Source organism: Schistocerca nitens, chromosome 1 (genome assembly GCF_023898315.1).
Source record: "Schistocerca nitens isolate TAMUIC-IGC-003100 chromosome 1, iqSchNite1.1, whole genome shotgun sequence".
NCBI lineage: Eukaryota > Metazoa > Arthropoda > Insecta > Orthoptera > Acrididae > Schistocerca > Schistocerca nitens.
In genome coordinates this window covers 980244465-980256289 of record NC_064614.1, presented here as the reverse complement: position 1 = coordinate 980256289, position 11825 = coordinate 980244465, and positions in this window count along the sequence as shown.

Genomic DNA, 11825 nt, shown 5'->3' with positions numbered 1-11825 from the left:
TAAACTTAAACGTTCACGTCAACACATAACGCACACACCAACGATACCACTGGCGCTGGCTGAGATAAAGGAAACAGTGGAATGTTGGGAGAGCCCACTTGAAGAGAAGTAACCCAGGCTGGCGAGCAATCATACGGCAGGCGCGGCTAACAATCATACGGCACTGCGGAGAGACTTTTGAACACCCCATACATGGAATGAATTGGGTCCTTTGATCCAACTGAACTAATCATTGACTGGAAATGGCTACGTCTGGCTTTCTGGAGACCATTTGCAGCCTTTGATTGACTTCATGTTCCCAAAAAACGATGGAATTTTCATGGATGACAGTGCGCCATGCCACAAGGCCACAATTCGCGACTGGTTTGAATAACATTCTGAACAGTTCGAACGAACGATTTGGTCACCCACTGAATATTTATGGGACATAACCGGGAGGTAAGTTCGTGCACGAAATCCTGCACCGGCAACGCTTCCGCAATTATGGGCGGTTATAGACGCAACAGGATTCAATATTTCTGTAACGGACTTCCAATGAATTGAGTTCGTGCCACTACGAATGGTTAGCAACGGCTGTAGCAAAACTTATTTCCAGCAGAAGCGACCGAACAACCCAATCTGCTCTACTGCAGAGTGGTGGAGATAAGACAAGTAGCACCACAGACAGTGCGTGAATCGAGATTCGATCGTACGTCTGACCAGGAAGAACGCATCCTGGAGTCTGTCGTAGCAAAACACAGACTTCAGAACATGACAGGAGGCCGTAGCATGTGACACATATCCTATTATCACATGAAGAATAATTCACGGGCAGCTCAAGTAACAATGTCGTCTTCAAAGTGTGCAGTGTTTCGCCTGCCGATCACTATCCACTGGAGAACTTTTGCCGATGGTTTATTGTTTATATTTCAGTCTAGTTTCACTCTAATATAAATCTGTACACTGCTGTGATCGAAATCACTGCAACGGAAAACATAAAACATACTTTTAGTAAAGTTAGCTACACGATAGAGGGGCTACTTAATGACCTTTACATCGCAGTGCCCTGCGCAATTCAACGATCTACAACACGTGGGTATATAGGAATGAAAGCTACAATGAAACACAAACACACAGCATAGCTAACTGAAATCCCACAAAAAACTAGGAATCTTTTTGCAATGAAAAAACCACAACGAACACACACAACAGTGAACCATCAACTTCACTTAGAGCTATATATATAAAGAATGCGACACAATCGACGAGTCAGAAGCGTACAGTGTGACATAGAAGTGAAAATTATAAAAACGAGAAGACAATGTATCACTGAATATTTGCAGCACCAAAGTTATCGCCTGCTTTACTTGAGTTATATGACTAAAGTGTGTAATGCAGTTTGCAGTTACATCAGTAATAACGAACTGAAAATAATAAAGAAAGTTTAAATTCTGTCGCAAAAACACTGCGGCTTTTTTGCGCAAAATAGGAAAAATGGAGGATTCGGAAAAAAACAGAAAACGAATAATACTTGTTCAATAATTTCATAATTATCTTAAAAGTGTGTATTTGATAACGTTAAATTTCAATCGCTACCTCTACAAAGGATTCGAGCTATTACAACCAAAAACAAATAATGATACAACTGGATATCAATCTGTCACTTGAATACAAGCAATCACTTTCATTCTGGAAGTGAATATTTATGTAAAATAGTATGTGTATTTATTGCTCGGAAATCATTTTTACTTACAATGAAAAACGTACAGAGTAATGGGCCTCACTTCTCACTGACTGCTGAGTTTACCTATACTCCCATTTCACATTTTGAGAGCTTATAAACGGAAATGAGGAGACATCATTGTGAATAGCAGTATATGTTCGAAAATGAGCCACTTCTGTGCAACAAGGAAAAAATTGAAATAATTTTCTTCAGATATCCACCTAGAATAGTAGTAAACTCTGACGGAAATACAGAAGCGTCCGATCTTACCCGTCGGCTTTGACCCATGACGTCACAAATACCGCGGAAACGACCATAAACAACAATTCCAATATGGCGGATATAAAAACATCGAATACGTATTGTAAACACTGAAATACACAAGTTTCACAAAAAGCCTAATGACTGTAACGGGACAAGCGTGGGAAATTGGGGGTTTTTGGGTGGGGAGAAACTAAATATGTCGTTATGCGGTGGGGGGAGTCTGCAGTGCCCCCCCATCCCCCCACAGGCTTCATTAGTGTCAAATCAATATTTTCGAATCATAGGCGGCCGCTGCCGCGGCCGCATTCCAAAAAAAAAAAACTCCCAACCTAACCTCAAGTGGGCTACGCTACAGATCAATATGTTCATCAAATTGCTTCATATTACGTATACATGTTCTTTAAACAAGAGTACATCAAACCATGTATTAGGTTTTCCGCGCCGTAATGACGTCACACACCACAACACGCTTACGTCACGGGTCAAAGCCGACGAGTAAGATCGGACCTTTCTGTTGACCCCACTATACAACAAAATAAACCACCCACCCACCTACCCAGCCCACCCTAGAGCACCACAAATAAAAACAAGACATCTACAAATACGCCACAATCGCAAACCAAACTCCGCGCCGTAATGACGTCACACCACAACACGCTTACGTCACGGGTCAAAGCCGACGAGTAAGATCGGACGTTTCTGTTGACCCACTCTGACTATCGTAACTATTAATGTTGTAGGCAGCTAATAAATTTGGCACTAATTCCAGTAATAATGAATAAACTAGACATACAATATTCACATTGTACACTGTCTCAACTTCCACGGATGGTTCGCACTAGATTTCATCACTGAAGAAACGGTCAGCATTGAGCGTTGTAATCGCTTTACTTAGCCATTGCGTAAAATGATCACAATTAGAGAGAATTCAATAGTTTTTTTTCACCCAGAAGACGCAGAACAGAAGAATATATTTTTAATGCATTTTAAATCATTCGGTCACGCATTTTCACTAAAAAAACTTCTGTTCGCTCTATAAATCAACGAACTGCATAATTGGAGTTTACAAACAGCCTCTACATGAATGGTTCAAATGGCTCTGAGCATTATGGGACTTAACTTCTGAGGTCATCAGTCCCCTAGATTTTAGAACTACTTAAAACTATCTAACCTAAGGACATCACATACATCCATGCCCGAGGCAGGATTCGAACCTGCGACCGTAGCGGTCGCGCAGCTCCAGACTGTAGCGCCTAGAACCGCTCGGCCACTACGGCCGGCGCCATGAAATCTGAATGCAGCTGTAAACTAGGCTGTAAAGTTACTGACTCGTAAGTAACTTTTACCACTTACCTCATCAATCATATCCGCAATATGTAGAATTCAGTGACGCAGCAAACGGTTACTCCGTGAACACGTTACAGAGCGCCATATAATTGCGATTTGCCTTTTGCTGTTTCAGTTTTCTGTATCAGATCTTACATCTCGATGCTGACAGTTACATTCTTGATTTTCATTAACGTACGTGTCCATTCCCAACTGGTTCTATACGCGCTGACAGTTACTACTGCGACTCAGTAACTGCGTCAAAGAAACAAATCACACTGAAATCAAAGATAATAATACGATTACCGTGTTTAAGATACTTACTACAATAGCAATTATCTCGAAAGAAAGTAATAAACATCACAAGTTAGATATCATGCTACAGGCATTTAATTTTAAAATTAGAACACCCGGCAAGATTTTTTATCTTAATTTATTGATTTAAAGAGAAAATTGAGGGTCAGAAAGATTAACAGACTCTAAAAAACGGTTGCTGAGCTGGGGTTTCCCACTGAACACGGTTCATATTACAAGTATTCTATTAATTCTATCAGTTACAGCTGTGCGCTGTATTTTACTGCACATTTTCTTGTAGCTTAGTAATTTGGTTATAGCAAAGCGTGTTTCGCCAAGAAAATTGCTTCAAACTTTATTCAAAACCATTTTAACCCATAAAGGAAATACTATGCTAAATTACGGCGGTTGTAGCTTAGATGTAATGCAGTTCTTCGTGTTTATTGTTATAAAGTGACGAATAACCGGAGTACCATTCCTACTGGGTGGTGCACACTGAAACAAAACAGACATGAAACTGTTTTTAGTTGCGCTTTAATTGGTTCTGCATTATTGGCAATGAAGCACTGGCTCAATTGGACAAAATTGGCTCTGGGGACTATGGGACTCAACTGCTGAGGTCATTAGTCCCCTAGAACTTAGAACTAGTTAAACCTAACTAACCTAAGGACATCACAAACATCAATGCCCGAGGCAGGATTCGAACCTGCGACCGTAGCGGTCTTGCGGTTCCAGACTGCAGCGCCTTTAACCGCACGGCCACTTCGGCCGGCAATTGGACAATAAAAGACTAGTACAAACTGGTTACGAAATCATAGATGGAAGCATTTTGCCGTTCGTCTGATGTGTTTTAAGGAAAGTGTGATAAATCTAAATCGGTATGGGGATCAGGGATTCGGATCTCAATCCGTTTCCAATGTTACCGTTTCACACAACCCGCGAGTGGAAGGAACCGCTATTATTTGATTTCATCATCGTTCAAGAGGAATAAAAGGGTTCTCACTTTCCTGTATTTATTGCTGAGCTTGGATACCACATCATAATGCAATATGTGGAGTGCCTCATGGCTCAATACTGGGCCCACTGCTTTTTTATAATATTTATTAATGATTTATGACTAAGTACAGAACATGGAAAAGTCACTATGTCTGCTGACGACACCACTACCACCACTCAGTTAATAACCCTTCATAGAGTATATTTAAGTGAAATGGTAATAAGGCATTTGCAAATGTGGTGAATTAGTTTCAGTCAATCTAAAACAGAAAAATCACGTCGTTTCTCCTCTAACAAGGGGAGGCCGCCAATTGTGAAATTCAGATTCGATTCATACTGCGCATAATAAAAGCTCATGGCCAGAAGCGTAATGTGGCAAAGCACCAAGATGCACTTCTCAGCCGTTGTCGAGAAAATCGACAGTTACAAGAAACCGTTGCGGTGAAATATTCTCTACGATTAGTAATTTTCTACAGCGTCGTGGCGCAGCGGTAAGCGCTCGGGTTTGTAATCCGAAGATCGCCGGATCGAATCTCGCGCTATGCAACCTTTTTTTTTAGTATTTCAAATATATATATATATATATATATATATATATATATATATATAGTTAGTATTTGTTTTTTGTAGTTCAATTGTATATATAATTCCCGGCAATCAGTTGCAACAATTATGCATATAATAAGTTGTTGAACGTCGTTTGTCGTGGAAAAACTGGCGACTTCGAACATCATTATGTTTTCCGCAAACAAAGTTGTATTTCACAATTGTTATTAATTGTCTTCATAATGTTAACCACGTACAGTTAACGGAAGACGTAGAGACCATATTCCGAAACGAATACGTATAGCGTAAGTCAAACGTTCGAATTAGAATAGAGACCCCACGAACACAAATTTGCTGTGGCGGGTATGAAATATAAACTCCGTTACTCGCTCGTTACACTTGAGAACAGATGTTGAATGGGCCGAAACGAGCCGCAGCATAACAGCGTAGTTACCCGCTAACTTCGAAAGAAGGTAGATGCGGTCCCTAGCGCAACTTATAACATCGTCGAAAATCATTGCGGACGGGAGAGCTTTGGTACACCCTGCTAAAAAAACGGAAAAATGGAGGCGGTAAAATTGGAGAGCGATCCGCCTTCAACAACATGCATAAGCAATTCATTAATAGTATATATATATATATATATATATATATATATATATATATATATATATATATATATATATATATCTGTGTGAATTACAAAAAACTAATAATAAAAAAAGTTGCATGGCGTGAGACTCGATCCTGCGACCTTTGGATTACGAACCCGAGCGCTTACCACTGCGCCATGACGCTGTAGAAAATTACGAATCGTAGAGAGTATTTCACCGCAACGGTTTCTTTTAACTGTCGATTTTCTCGACAACGGCTGAGAAGTGCATCTTGGTGCTTTGCCACATTACACCTCTGGCCATGAGCTTTTATTATGCGCAGTATGAATCGAATCTGAATTTCACAATTGGCGGCCTCCCCTTTTAAGACTACTGTTACAGATAAAGGAAGTTTAAAAATGGGCGAGCACGAGCTTTTAAAGGCCGAATCCTCCAAACTTTTGGGTCTGAATATAAACAGTAAACTGCAGTCGCTACGGTCGCAGGTTCGAATCCTGCCTCGGGCATGGATGTGTGTGATGTCCTTAGGTTAGTTAGGTTTAATTAGTTCTAAGTTCTAGGCGACTGATGACCTCAGAAGTTACGTCGCATAGTGCTCAGAGCCATTTGAACCATTTTTTTAAAACTGTAGTGGCATTACCATATTCATGGTCTGTGCAAAAGATTAAGCCCAGCAACATTTCCCTAAGAGTCATATTTGACCAAATCTGACAGTAAGGAAATGTACACAGTAAAACAGCATGCCGGCCGAAGTGGCCGTGCGGTTAAAGGCGCTGCAGTCTGGAACCGCAAGACCGCTACGGTCGCAGGTTCGAATCCTGCCTCGGGCATGGATGTTTGTGATGTCCTTAGGTTAGTTAGGTTTAACTAGTTCTAAGTTCTAGGGGACTAATGACCTCAGCAGTTGAGTCCCATAGTGCTCAGAGCCATTTTTAAAACAGCATACTTCGGCTATTTTTATCCTTTTATGGCCTAAGGTATAATATTCTGGGGGAATCAACGGCTAGCAAAACGTGTTCTATTCACAGAAGCGAGCTGTAGGAATTATGTACGGAACCCATCTAGGCATTCATGCAGAAATCTGTTTAGTGACCTTCAGATCTTTATAACGACTGCTCAACACTTTTTCCTCTGATGTGCTTTGTTACTAAAAATAACAACTTACTCAAAACCAATAGTTAATATCATCATTTTATCACCCAGAGGTAACTTGATATTTACTACGATAAAAAAAGAAGGGTATGATGCATAAAGGGGTTCTGCACAGTGGAACCAAGAATTTAATTGCCCATCCAACACACAATTTAAAAATCTCGTTCAAAGTATGCCAAGGGTAAAAAAAACTAAGGCAGCTACTTCTAGAAGGTTCTTATTATACCGCAGACTAATTTCTTAGCCACAATTTATAAAATCTCCTTAGAGTGACTGGATCTATTTTTGTGGCCTATATGGCGAATTCACCATTCTTTGTGTATATACAGCGTGACTTAAATTCAGATTTACAAATTGGGTATAATTAAACTTTCGGTACTTGAGCCAGCATAGATGCAAGGAATTAAGACCCTGCCTAGGCATGCTGAACTATTTACAGGCGGCATTTGTCGCATGCAGCTGAAGTTCAAGAGCCGCACTGGCGATCCCAAAGGCTAAAGGCAATTCGGCAATTACCTGGACGACCGACATGATCGCGGGATTTGAGAAAACAAAACAAGAGATAGCGGACACGACATTGTTGGCACATCCCGAGCCGAATGCACTGTTGGCTGTGGTGGTAAATGCGTGCCAGACAGCGATAGGCGGCGTTCTTCAACAACGCGTTGATGAGGCCTGGCAGCCGCTAGGTTTCTTCTTTAAAAAGCTGATCAACTCGCAAATGAAATGGAGCGCGTACGATCGCGAACTCCTGGCGATGTACGAGGCTGTCAAATACTTTCGTCCTCACGTCAAGGCTCGTGCCTCCACAGTATTCACAGACCAAAAGACGCTGACATTCGCCTACCGGCAAAATAATCTGAACTGTTCACTGAGGCAACACAATCAATTGCTACACGTTGTCCAAATCACCACGGACGTTCAACACATTTCCGGGTTCGACAACATCGTGGCTGAGCGTCTCTCTCGGCAGCGTCACTACAATGGACTACGCGGCACTCGCAGAAGCACAGAGGTCAGACCTGGAGCTGCAACACCTGTTACAAAATGCACGGACTTCATTGCAACTACAACCCGTAGACATTCCTGGCACCGGCGTGTAACTGTATTGCGATGTGTCCACGGTCAAGCCACGCCCATAACTGCCTCCGAACTTCCCACGTCAGGTATTCCAATCTCTACACACCCTGAGCCACCCAGGCACGAGATCTACGATCCGTCTGATTCTAGATCGCTTCGTGTGGCCGGGAGCAAAGAAGGATTGTAGAGAGTGGACGAAGTGTTATCTCCAGTGCCAACGCAGTAAAGTCGGCAGACACGTACACGCGCCAGAAGGTAACTTCCCCGGCGTCACAGTGCGATTCACGTTGACGTCTCGGACCGCTGACGCCTTCAAACGGCCAACGCTACCTGCTTGCTCACATCGTCCACAGATTCACTCGTTGGCCGAAAGTATTACCAACAGATAACATCGCGGCCGAAACCTTGGTGCATGGCTTTGTGTCGCATTGGATGTCGCGGTTTGGCGGCGCGCTCTACGTCACCACCGACAGAGGCAGACAATTCGAGTCCGAATTGTTGGCAAAACTGTCAATATTTTGCGGCATGAACCATCTTCGGACAACCAGCTACCACCCGGAAAGCAATGGAATGATTGGGCGATGGCATTGCACCCTAAAAAATGGTTCAAATGGCTCTGAGCACTGGGACTTAACTTCTGAGGTCATCAGTCCCCTAGAACTTAGAACTACTTAAACCTAACTAACCTAAGGACATCACACCCACCCATGCCCGAGGCAGGATTCGAACCTGCGACCGTAGCGGTCGCGCGGTTCCAAACTGTAGCGCCTAGAACCGCTCGGCCACCATGGCCGGCTTGCAACCCTTAAAGCAGCCCTGATGAGCCATGCGACTGTGAGGACTGAGGCTTTACCAATCGTCCTACTTGGACTCCGAAACATATACAGACTCAACCAGGGTGGTTCCTCGGCCGAGCTACTATCTGGGAAAACGCTGAGACTACCCTGTGATTTCGTAGAAGCAGCTCCAAGACAAGAAATGGATCCTTCTACGCTCATTCGGCATCTCAGAGACCACATCCAGTAGATACGCCCCCACAGCCACCCAGGCACGGCACCGGCCCGCTGTTCGTGCCCAAGGACCTCGGGTCGTGCTCTCACGTGACGGCATCAAACTGGCTCTCCAACAGCCCTACACCGGTCCATACCATATTGTCAGCAGAGGAGGCCACACATTGGACATTCTCCTGAACGGGAAACGTACCACTATTGGCAGAGTCCAGCCGGCCTACGTTTCCCACGAGCCGCCCCATTCGAACAGAAATGACCCGGTCACCCGCACCGACTATCCCAGCAGCTCCTGCAACACAACACACCACGATATATGGTCGTCATATGCACTTCCCGGCGCGTTTTCTGGATGGCGCTCGGCTCCAGCGGAGGGGTCTGATGTAGCGACCCGCAGCCGGGTACCATGTATGTTTGTGTAGTGCGCGAGTGTCAAATTTTCGCGCGTGCGTCAGTAGTTCCGTGCGCGCCGCCAGAGGCGCTGGGTTTATTCGCGCGAAGCGCGGATAATTTATTCCATGTTTTGTTTCATTTTGTATGTTAATTATTCTAGTTTTTTTATCTCTCTTCCTCTAGTGTGTGTTCCTTTTACATGTGTTTAGTAACGTTAGCAACGAGGAACTTACTAGACTATTGTACATTATTAGAATCGTGAGCTCTGTATTTTAGCGCCACACACAAAATAAAGTTCCGTCGTTTAGTTTAACGTATTCTAGTGTGCGCATCATTTCTGTAGAAGGCATGAGAGTATCGCAGGACGTAATTCATTTACACTGCGGCTAAAATGTTACTGTTACCATGGCTGAGAAAGTCGCACGCAATGTGCAATCTTCAAGCAGTACTGTGAGCAGTAGTGAAATGGCACCCGTACAAACTTCCCGGCTGTCGTAGATGCAGATGGTGGTCACACGGAGAAAAACTTGTAACTTGGTACGTAAGCATGGCACGAAATTAAGAAATGTTACCCTCTCATGTGGAAATCGAAATGTGTTTCTTTCAATTATTTAGTCGTTATTTCTCTTCCGTATGCCCTTACGAACGTTTCCATAAAGTTTCATTGTCATATGATCACTCGTTTTACGTGGGGGTCCTCTCAAATAGCGAAAATGTAATTATGACCACCCTGTATGTATTTCTGAATATTACTAGTCAAGTAATGATTGGTAGCTTATATACTGAAATGTCATATGTTCAAGGTAGTTACGTACGAATCAATAATTTCTAAAAACTTAGTCGTTATTATCCAGTGGATCTATGGAATTTGAAAAATCATGTATACGTTTCATTCCCACCCTCAGGTTTCTAGGTGATGCATTCCATCCAGGGTTCCGTTCCTGATGTTCTATATTTTATGCAATGGTGATTTTTCAGCTTCAGCTCAATTAGCTAGTTTTATTATTTGCTATCTGTATCGCTTTTCAGTAATAAATTTGTAGAAAAGTAAACTCATTGGAGACAAGCGTAACACTTCTGTGGTGACTGATAATATGAGCGGGTGTAAGTATTTCTGGGAACAATAAATTATAGCTTGCAAGACTACGTGACAAAAGAATTGAGTGATCTTTATGCACTCGTATATCAGATTTCCCTTTTTAATTAAAAGACGCAGGCTTATTTTATCACAGCAGACGTTTTGAGTACGTAATACCACACATTCAGTCATGTCGGAAGAAAAGTGTGCTTTGGACGATTTGAGATGCAGAAATAAAACTGATGAGAAGACAAGATACCGCCTCGTCGTGCCACCCTCCTACGTCCTGCCAGAAGTCCTGCAACAGCGAGCACTTGTTTATAGAGAGAAAGACTGATTGTTGGGACAAACTTTAGGCTTCGTTGGACGCACGTCACGCAGATTCCACGCGTATTACTTTCATACATTACCTCATACGACGTTAGTTCCCTACTCTCGTGCACTTTTGAATTGTACTCTGACACCACGTAAATTACCAGATAAGATAGGTGGAAGACTTTGAGGAAATTCAGAGAAGGGCAGCAAGCGTGTCTCGGATATGATAAGCGAGTTGGGATGGCGATCATTAAAACAAAGTCATTTTTCGTTGCGGTGATATTTTTTCACGAAATTTCGATCACAAACTTTCTACTGTGAAGTTTGGAAAGTAGGAGACGAGGTACTGGCGGAAGTAAAGCTGTGAGGAGTAGACCTGAGTCATGCTTGGATAGCTGAGGTAGTAGAGCACTTGCCCACGGAAGGCAAAGTCCCGAGTTCGAGTCTCGGTCCAGCACGCAGTTTTAATCTGCCAGGAAGTTTCATAACTGTCAATCATTTCATCCTCACCACCGGCGCGCAAGTCGCCCAAGGTGGCGTCGAATGAAATAAGACTTGCACTTGGCGGCCGAACTTCCCCGAATATGGGCCTCCCAGCCAACGATGCCATACGCTCATTTTTCCAATTATCTGGGATATAATAAGCTTAGTCATTATCGCTAGACATGTGTCAAAACTGATCAATTCATTTAGATGAAAAACGGCAATTTTAAGAGGCTTGCTCCCTCCATAAAAATTCCCATCGTAATAAGAGGAATCAGAGCTCCCACGTAAAATTTAAATGTTTATTTTTCCCCCCGTGCTGTTCTGGAGTGGAACGTTCGAGAAATCGTCTGAGGGTGGTTTTATGAACTCTTTCTCAAGCACCTAAGTGTGATCTGCAGAGCTGTCAAGCTAATGCCTGTTGATATAGTGAATATACCTTCTTACAGGAGCGCTGACCATGAAGATAACCTCACTGATCGCTTTGAATCGCTGTAGACGGAGTAAAGCTGGTACCATGTAAGATGAGTCGACGTGGATACGTGACAGAATAGCAGAAATGAGCTATCCTGTAG